Genomic DNA, 9,420 nt, shown 5'->3' on the forward strand with positions numbered 1-9,420 from the left:
ACAAATAAGTTGAATTAGATTATGCACTACAGAAAATTTCAGTTCCAGACCAAATAAACCTTTCTTCCACTGGTCTCAAAGAGTATGTGTGGTTCTAAAATACAGACACTGTCTTCCTTACCCCTGTGTTCTGAATTACTTTAACCCCAACCTATTGGACTTTGTTCTTACCTCTAAATATCAGGTTATATATATAAGCAAATGTAAATTTCTAAACCTGGAAAAAGTTTGACCTACTTTAGGAACCCAAATGACCAGTATGATTAGAGTGTAGACAGTAAGGGGAGGAGAAGGTGCAAGATGAAATCAGAGGTTGAGAGTACTTTCTGATTATCTGCTTATATCCAGGCATTACATTAAACAGGATTAAAGGCCCTCATTCTTATTCTGGGCTCCCTGTGTTTTGATTGTTTAAGTAAGCTATCCAGATAGGTTGAGTTAGGTTATATGCAACAGAAAATTTAGATTCTGGACAAAATAAACTTTTCTTCCTTTTGTGTCTCAAAGGGTAGGTGAAGTTCTAAAATATAGACTTCCTTACCCCAGTATTCTGAATTACCTTAATCCCTACCTGGTTACCTTTATTCTTATCTTTAAATACCGAGTTATACATATACAAAACAGCTTCTCAAAATCCAGAAATAACAATTATTGCTCTGGACTAAATGTGACTGCTCTAAGAGCTTACAATCTAGACCCCAGTTTTCTTATAAGTATTTTCTAAATGAGAACATACAATATTTGCTCCTTTGTTTCTGGTTTATTTTGCCTCACCGAATAGCCCACCGGTTCATTCACATTGTTGCATGTCTCACAACTTTGTTGCTTTTTGTAGCAGCACAATGTTCAATCATATGTATACACCATCCTTCACAATCTACTTCTCAGTCACTGCATCTTTCAGTCACCTCCATCTACCGGGCCTCGTGCATACGGTCCAAAGTCTACAGTCCATCAACACTATCAATTCTAGATATTTCATTGTTCCCTAGAGAAAGTTACCCAATAAACACACCCTCACCAAATGAAAATCCAAACCTCCCCCTAACTCTTGTCCCTCCCCACATTGTATACCTCTGGTATTGCTGCACTGCTGTTGATGTTTTCCTGTCAAACACAGTCCAGAGCATGCCAGAGCAGTTTCCCTATATACCCCCCAATTATACAGTCTTTGTACAAGATTCATACCTTTGCAGTAAGATTGTACAAGATTCATGTACAAGATTCATACCTTTGCAGTATTCATACCTTTGCAGTATGTACAAGATTCATACCTTTGCAGAAAGGTATTCATACCTTTGCAGAAAGGTATTCATACCTTTGCAGAAAGGTATTCATACCTTTGCAGAAAGGTATTCATACCTTTGCAGAAAGGTATTCATACCTTTGCAGAAAGGTATTCATACCTTTGCAGAAAGGTATTCATACCTTTTCTTATATATAAAAGAAATAAATATATTTCTATTAACATATATAGAAAACTGTACAAATCATTATAGCTTGATGAATTCTTACAAAGGTAAACACACCTATATAACCAGACCCTGATCATTAGACAGGACATCTCCGGCACCTCTGAAATCTCTGTCATGCCCCCATTGTGACTAACCATCCCTCCTCCCTCTTCAGGGGAACCAGTATCCTGATTTCCCAGGGGAACCAGTATCCTGATTTCCAACCCCACAGGGGGAAAAGTCTTTGTTAATTTAAGGTATAAAAAAATGCTTCATCAAAATGAACCAAATTACTATCAAATTCCCAAGCTCTTTATGCCATTTGTATTTCTTTTGGTAATTTAGGGCCTGTCCTCTATTTTAATGTCCCCTACTGGGGAATTTTCAGGTCATGGCTGTGGCTGGGGTGACGGAGAGCCATGTGATTTCCATAACCCAGGATCTCAGATTTGGCCTGGGGCCACTGTGCCATGCTTGCACCCTCAGAGTCCTCTTGGGAATCTAATGGGACTTCTTTCTTACCATTTTGCCTAAGGAATGATGGTTCTTTTCCTGTGCCTTGTATGTCCTCAAATCAAACTCCAGAGGAGGCCACTCTATGACCCTACGCCAGCAGCAGAGCTTTCCCATGACGAAGTAGCCATTGTACTCACGCCATACCACTGCTAGATTCATGGCTGTATTTCTCATCAGTTTTTCTAGAGGGGATGAGTTTTTGTGGAATAAAATCCCCACAGTAAGTCATTGTCATTTTCCCCTCAGACCCAGGCAGAAGCCTGGAATGGGGGAACGTTTTGTTTTCCCAGCTCTTCTCAGAAAATCAGACCTAGAACTTTCCTGGTCTGCTCTGTTCCCCTGGCCTTCCTCTTACATTGAATCTCAAAGTACCTGCATTCAGGAAGTGACTGTCACCCCAAAGGGCTAGAGCTCCCTGGGGGAGCTTTCTGCTGCTAGTTTTCCTCAAGGTCAGTTGGTAGGTTCCCAGTGTATGGCCTTCCCTGTCACCATCCCCTTACCCCACCCTGACCTGCCATATTCTATTGCTGTTCATTACAACCATTCCAGGATGGGACAAGAGGACCATTATTGGCCCTTACCCATTAGGTGTTAGGGAGGTCGGATAATTGACCCAGATTCGGGGTAGCACTGGTCCTGGAACTGTGGGACAATCCTGAAATCTAGCTGAGTGCCCTTCTGTTGTAATGTGTCATGGGTTTTTGGGAAACAACGTGTCCAGGGTGAAATCTATGTCCCACCATTTAATTAAGAGAATGTGGGCAAGTAATTTACCATCTCTAATTCTGTTAATCATATAAATTGGGGCAATGCCTGCCCTAAGTTGTTAAAAATTCAGTAAAAGCACTTGAAAATACCTAGCAGAATGTTTGAGTTTAGATCCTGAGTTGGCCTCTTTTTTACTCATTGCATGATGTATTATTTAATCCCAGTCTTCTATGTTTGTGATAATATCCCTCTTATTTTAAAAAAAAGTCCTTATAAAAATCAAAAGTAGATGGAAAACATTTACAACGTTTGGTTTTATATGTCAGCATGGCTACACTATGGTGTCCAGTTTTTGGTCAAACATTGGCTTAGTTATGGAGGTATTTTATAGATTAAATTAACATCTACAATCATTTCAGTAAAAGACATCACCCTCCAAAATGATCTCATCCATCAGTCAGAGATGTTGACAGCAAGAGGTGTCCAAAAAAAAAGAAAAGAGAGGGCTGTAATCTTAATCCCTAGATAGGTGACTGACTTCCTGGGCATCCTTTTCATTGATTTCTAGAAAGAGCCAGGTCTGTCTCCCTCAAGCTGTTCTCTCCTTGCTTCCTCTCCTTCACCCTTCCGCCCCCCACCCCCAAATCCACCCACTCGCATCCTCAAACTGACACTTATAACCCATGCTCCAGGCCTTGGGGTTGGCCAGTTCAGACAGTTTCTTTTGCTAGTTTGAGGGTAAGGGGGTGGGGAAAGCTCTTGTCAGGCAGGCAGCTGCAACTTCTATTCGAGAGCTTTTCTAAGGGTACAGAAAGGACTGACTTTTTTCTAAAGTCTGCTCTGGCATTGGTCTAGCTCTGAATAGGGAGAAGCAGCCTCCCACCTGCAAAACCATCACTAAACAGTATTTAAACTCCTTATAAGTTGGAGGTCCATGTCGATCATTCCGTGAACCATTTGGGGAAAATTAGATCAGCCATATGTTATTAGCAGGTTATCTGGGTGTCTGAATGAGGTGTCAGGCAGTCCTTTTAATCTTGTTTTAGAAATAAAATCAAACAAATCCATGTGCGTTTCCACTCTTTACCACAAGGGGTCGGTGTATTGTACAGGAAAAGGGGGACACTTTTAGAAGCAGCCTCTGTACTTATTTGTGTGAGTGGGATGACAGGTGGGATGTGGGACTTGGGGAGGCAGCTGCTCCCTCTGCAGTCCTATCTGATTCTCACAGTGGGAGTTGTCTTAGGCTGCTTCCTTCCTGAGTTCTCTTCAGGGCACCCCCTCTCCTAGGGCTGGATAGCAGTGGCCTGAATGTGTGTACTTACCAGGTGACAGGCACTGATCTAAACATGCCCACGATTGTTGGACTTATCAAAGCAACTCTAGAATGCAGGCACAACACAACTAGTTGCAGTGAGTCCAGGGCTTTACCTGAGGTGGTTAGTTTACCCCCAGAGCCCAGGCCACCTGCCCTCCATGTTGTGAGAAATCACTGGGCTTGAGATCTGCACAAAGCTCAGGGGAAAACTTTTAGTAGCTCCTGTGACCACCTAACAAAGCCCAAAGTTGGGCCTTCACACTCTCCTGGAGTAAGCTCCAGGCTCCTCTGTGCCTCACGGACCCTGAGTCCCAAGCACAACTGTTCCTTTGCCTTTTGCCAAATAAATTATACCTCAAAGCTCTCTTACCTTGGCTTTTGGTACCATTTTGGGAATGTTCCTTTTCTTGTAAAAATCCTATTCACCCTAAAACCCAATTCATATTCGGCCTCAGAGCCCACAGGGGCTTCCCCTGCTGGAGTGGAGCCTGACTCGGGTGGGGCTTGCACCTCAGGCCATGGCTAGCACCCCTTCCGCTCGGGGCCATGTCCTGGTTTTACCTCAGCCAAGACTGATATACACCTGGTCCTAAAGCAGGGTCGGCCACAGTGTGACGTGGCAGAGACGAAGGGCGGGGAAGGGGCAGATAAATGGGGTAGAGGGAGGAAAAGAGGAAGGAAGGAATCATTTCTTGAGTTTTCCTCTCAGCACCAAGGATTGCCTGAAGTTTTACTCTCGCACTTAACTCAGCCCACCTTCCAGGGCCTGGTACTGGAACGTAAATCTTTCCTTAGGTCCTAATGGTGGGGGGGGGGGGGCGCTGAGAGGTGGTTATAGCATGTTAAATGCTATCAATAGTTGCTTTTACATGTATTTTCTCATGTTAGCCCCATAATAACCAAGCCAGGAGGTATCATTATGCATCGTCTACAAATGGGAAAAAACGGAGACTCAGCATCTACACAGTCTCACTGAGGGTTAGTACTTCTACCAAGCACAGTTCCAGCACCGTCACCCCGTCTGCTCCATCTGCCTCCCAAGCTTTCGGAGCATCCTGCCTCGCCCAGGCTGTGGAGCGTCCTGCCGGCTCTGCTAAGCCGTGCCTTGGCCTTGGTGTCTGAGGTGGACCCAAACAGGGGACACTGGAGCTGCCAGCCGGGGCCCCTCCTGACACCGGGAGTCTGTACCTCCTTATCACCAAGTTCACTCTTGATTTTTATCAAGACACCAAATGTCAGCCCGCCTTTCATGGCCCCAGCCTGCCTTCCCAGAAGCTGCCTTAAAGTAAGCTGCTGGTTAAACAAAGGGCTGCACGCGCCCCTCGCCAGGCCGGCCCAGGCACAGCAGGTACCTCTGCCAGCGGGGCAGGGGGGCCGCAGCTGCCGCCCAGCACAGGGCGCACTCTGTTTTCTTAATTGCCCCTCCCGGCTTAAGTGGCGATTAACGAGGACTGCCTGCGGGCCTGATCCCTTCCAGCCACCTGACTCCAGCCAGCGGGGCCGCGAGCGCGAGCGGGAGCAGCTGTCAGCTCGCAGCGCCGTCGGCCCGGGCCGGTGCGGCCGCAGCTGCGAGGCCGCTAGCACCCCCGGGAGGGGGGAGCGGGGTGGGGGTGGAGTGGCCCCCTATTTGCACTTCAAAGGGGGGCGGGCCCAGCGCCTCACTCTTGGGACCCGATTCTATTCGGGGGAAAATCAAGTCGCTTTGAGTGAGTTCCTCCCCGGGGCCCCCACCCCCACCCCCTCCTTAACACGGGAGCGCGTTTAAACAAGCCCGGGGGGTGGAGGGTCGGGGTCAGCGCGCTCGCCAGACACGCCGGGGGCGCCCCGCTGTCCCGCGGCTCTGCTCCCCACGGCGGCTGTCGTGATCGGGACTCGGAAGGACGCGGTCATTTACGAAGCCCCCACCATACACCGTATACTCTTTCGTCTCAATCCTCCCCGCACCCCTGAAAGGCCGATTGTGCTAAATTGAGAGCAGAGGGCGGTAACGGGGCTTCGGCAGCCTCCGACAGCTCCCAAGCCCAACAGCCTCAGCTGGGCCCCTTCCACCCTGCTCGGCAAGCTTCACCAGGACCCGACGACAGTACGCGCACCCCGGGGCGGCCCGTCGTCTGCGCTGGGGGAGCCCCTGTTCCTTGGGGCGCTCCTTCAGTTCTCCTCTCGGCCTGACAAGCCCCAGGGCGACTAAGGTTTGGCCAGGGCCCGGAACCCGCGTGATAAAATGGAAAGGAGAATTGGATTAGGAGAGAGGAGCACCTGGCCTCCTCCCAGATCACTCTTGGTGCTCCAACACTGCTGGTGCAGCCTCCCACCCAGCCCGCCTCCTATCGTCCTTACATGGGTTTGTGTCTTCCCAGAGTGGGAGAACCGCAGGGGTAGTTGTCGCTCTAGTCCCCCCCCTCCCCTCCACTGTGCCTGGTAAAGGCTTGATTTCATTTGTGTGCCTCTTGTGCTGGTCAGTATTGGGGATTCCAAAGAAATCAGCGTCCCTAAGGAGCTCACAGCCTGGCGGAGACCACAAAAGCCAGGATGTGCCTCATGTCGGTCAGAGGCCTGGGGAGGCCCAGAGCAGAGCCCCGGGATCAGAGCTGTCTCCACCACTTAGCTCCGGAAGATGGGGTGAGGGCAGTGATGTCGTCTGCCTCACTGGGCAACTGAAGCCCTGAGGTGAGGATGCTGTGCAAACTGTAAAATGTTGCGGACCGAGAGACACCCCCCAGCCCCCACAGCCAGCAGGAGGGGGTGACCTGACTGGGGCCGAATGAAGGCTGCTGGGAGCCAAGGGTGGGTTTGTATCCCTTCCTCAACCTGCATCCCCCCCGCCCCCCCCCCCCCACCACTGATCAACACTGAGCAGCTCTCTGCAAAGTTTCCACGGCCCTCCCCTTTCAGAGACGCCAGCTGTCCACACCCTGGGGAATGGAAGCCCGTTCCTGGGTCACCCAACACTCCTCGCTCAGCTGGGTTGACGGCTGCTGTGAGCACCTTTGTTGAAGCTGCTGGATGCCCTCAGCTCTGAGAGACGGTGGCAGATTCCCCTGCTCCCCCTCTCTCTGTTCTTCTACCTCCTTCAGGAGATGTAGACTGGGGCAAGGTGAGATAGAAAGTGGATCCAAGAGAAAGTGTTGCAATAGTCACTTTCCACATAAGTGACCCTTGGCCTTCTGTGCAATGGGGGAGCCTCCGTTCTCACAGCACGGGGTGTCCTGAGGCTCCTGTATGGTATGGACCAATAAGGAAGCCTCAGAGTGGGACTCGGCTGAGAGTTGCAGTGGCCGCTCGCGGCAGATGGGGGAATGAGTGCCTCTCCCTGGGGGGCGACTCACCGTGGCCCCCACCCTCCCACCTCTGAATCCTGCAACACAAACCACTACTTAAGAGAAGGTCAGAGGTTCCTTATGTGAACCTAGTGCTGGCCCCGTAGGGCCTGGGGTGGCTGTCGTCCTTCCCTCCTCTGAGAGCAAATGCCACCACTGTGCCTGCCCCTCAATGTCAGGCAAACATAAAGCAGCAGATCTCTTCTGACCCGTCCCGCCCCAGCCTCCTTCCTGGGATGCTGAAGTGGACTTAATGATCTCCACTTGCCTCATTAGGCTTTTCAATGGAGAACCTTCCGCCCTCCTCACGGCTGGCTCTGCCCATTGTTGCAGTCATTTGTCCCCCAGACTTTGCCCTTTATGGCCCTGCCAAGTCTCTCCACTGTGTGGAGCACAGTACGGCTGGAAGTGGCCACTTCCTCTGTCCTTTACTGCCTGGATGTCCTCCCCAGCTGGTGAGAGCCCTCACAAGGTGCCTTCCCGATTCTTCACTCGTTTGCTTGCTGTGACCTCGTGGGTGGGGGGCTGGGCCCGCCGCTGTGAAGGGCTTGCTCAGGGCCGCTTGGTGGAAGAAGTCTGACTTCGCATCCCGAGCTCTTTCTGTCTTGGTTCTAAGCACCACTTGTGGCCCACAGGTCCCAGCTGGCTTCTGGGGCTGAGGCATGGAAGGACAGGTGGGGCCACTGCTCGTGGGTTGCTTACAGTTGAGCTGGCTCCCAGTGAGAATGCTGACTCCTAGGCCTGCCCACGGGACGACCACCCCAGTTCCCAGCCCCCCTTCCCTCAACAGCCCACATTCTGGCTACACACAAGGTGCCCTCCAAATACCTGAAGTTCCCCCACGAAGATCTGCAGTGCTGTATCCAAGAAGTCCTTGAAAGCACCTGGCACATGGGTACCTTGCCGGTATTCTAAGAGTGTCCGTCTCTCCTTGATAGTTTGCCTGAGTTCATAAACGAACTTGGTTCTTAGCATTTAACATCACTGAACGCTTAGACATTTGTAACTGGGGAGTAGAAAGACTTGTGACGGTAACCCTGCACTCCAGAGCACCCTCCCAGGGTGCCTAGGCTTGATGTTGGTGCTATCCTTGGAGGGCTTGGAGGGTGGGGTGGTGAGAGCTAGGCTGGACCCCCTGCCCCCCAAGCATCCCTAAGTCTTTGGTTTGTGATTCAGGGTTCAGAGGAGAGAAAGGGAGGGTGGGGGCCACGGTGAGTCACCCCCCCTCCAGGAAAGGCACTCATTCCCCCAGCTGCCGCGAGTGGTGGCTGCAACTCTCAACAGAGTCCAGCTCTGAGGCTTGCTTGGTGGAGGCACAGGTCCTTCCCGGGTGGTAGCTGCAGGCGATGGCCGGCCCAGGGAGGAAGGGCCGAGGGTGGAGCTGTCAAGTTCGGGCCCTCACACCCCAACCTGGGTGGCTAGGTGGGCTGAGCCCTTTGTTGTTACACCTCCTGGTTCAGTGCCTCCTCCCGCATCCTGCTAATTGCTGTTCCCCACAGGTGTTGATAGGAGAGCTGTGCAGACAGCACTGTGCATGCTGGTCTCTACCTTAGGGTCTGCTCCCTGGGGATCATCCCCTGTGTCAGGGAGGCAGGCCCTGGAAGTTGGCCAGTTAGCCTGTTCCCCGGTGAGGGGTAGGGATGAAATGAGGGCAATGAAAGAAATGCAGCAATTCCCTCTGCCCCCCCACCCCCTTCCCCCTCCCACATGCACACCTGCATGTGTGCACACACTGCACACCTCCAAAACCCTGCAATATAAACTCTTCAATATTAACTTTTAGGACAGGTCCTGAAGCTAGAGAAAAGGGACACTGTCTCTTTTACTGCTTTACCCAGTTATGTGTGCTGTGTATATAAAAAATAAATTAGCTTAATAGGCTTTTTCCTTTTCTGATATAGTTGTGCCCTTCGGAAAATTTTTTAGTAGGAACATATCCTACAAAACAAAGATATTTTAAAGGTGGGTGTGGGAACTAGAGTCTGAGCTTGTGTTATTTTTCTTGGGCCCAGGAAGCAGGAGGAGAGAAGGGAAGTGGTAACTGAATTGGGGAAAAGCAGGGCCTTGGGTTGGGTTGGAGGGGGACTTAACTTCAGTTTTTCTGTAA

Source organism: Tamandua tetradactyla, chromosome 3, assembly GCF_023851605.1.
Source record: "Tamandua tetradactyla isolate mTamTet1 chromosome 3, mTamTet1.pri, whole genome shotgun sequence".
Taxonomy (NCBI): Eukaryota; Metazoa; Chordata; class Mammalia; order Pilosa; family Myrmecophagidae; genus Tamandua; species Tamandua tetradactyla.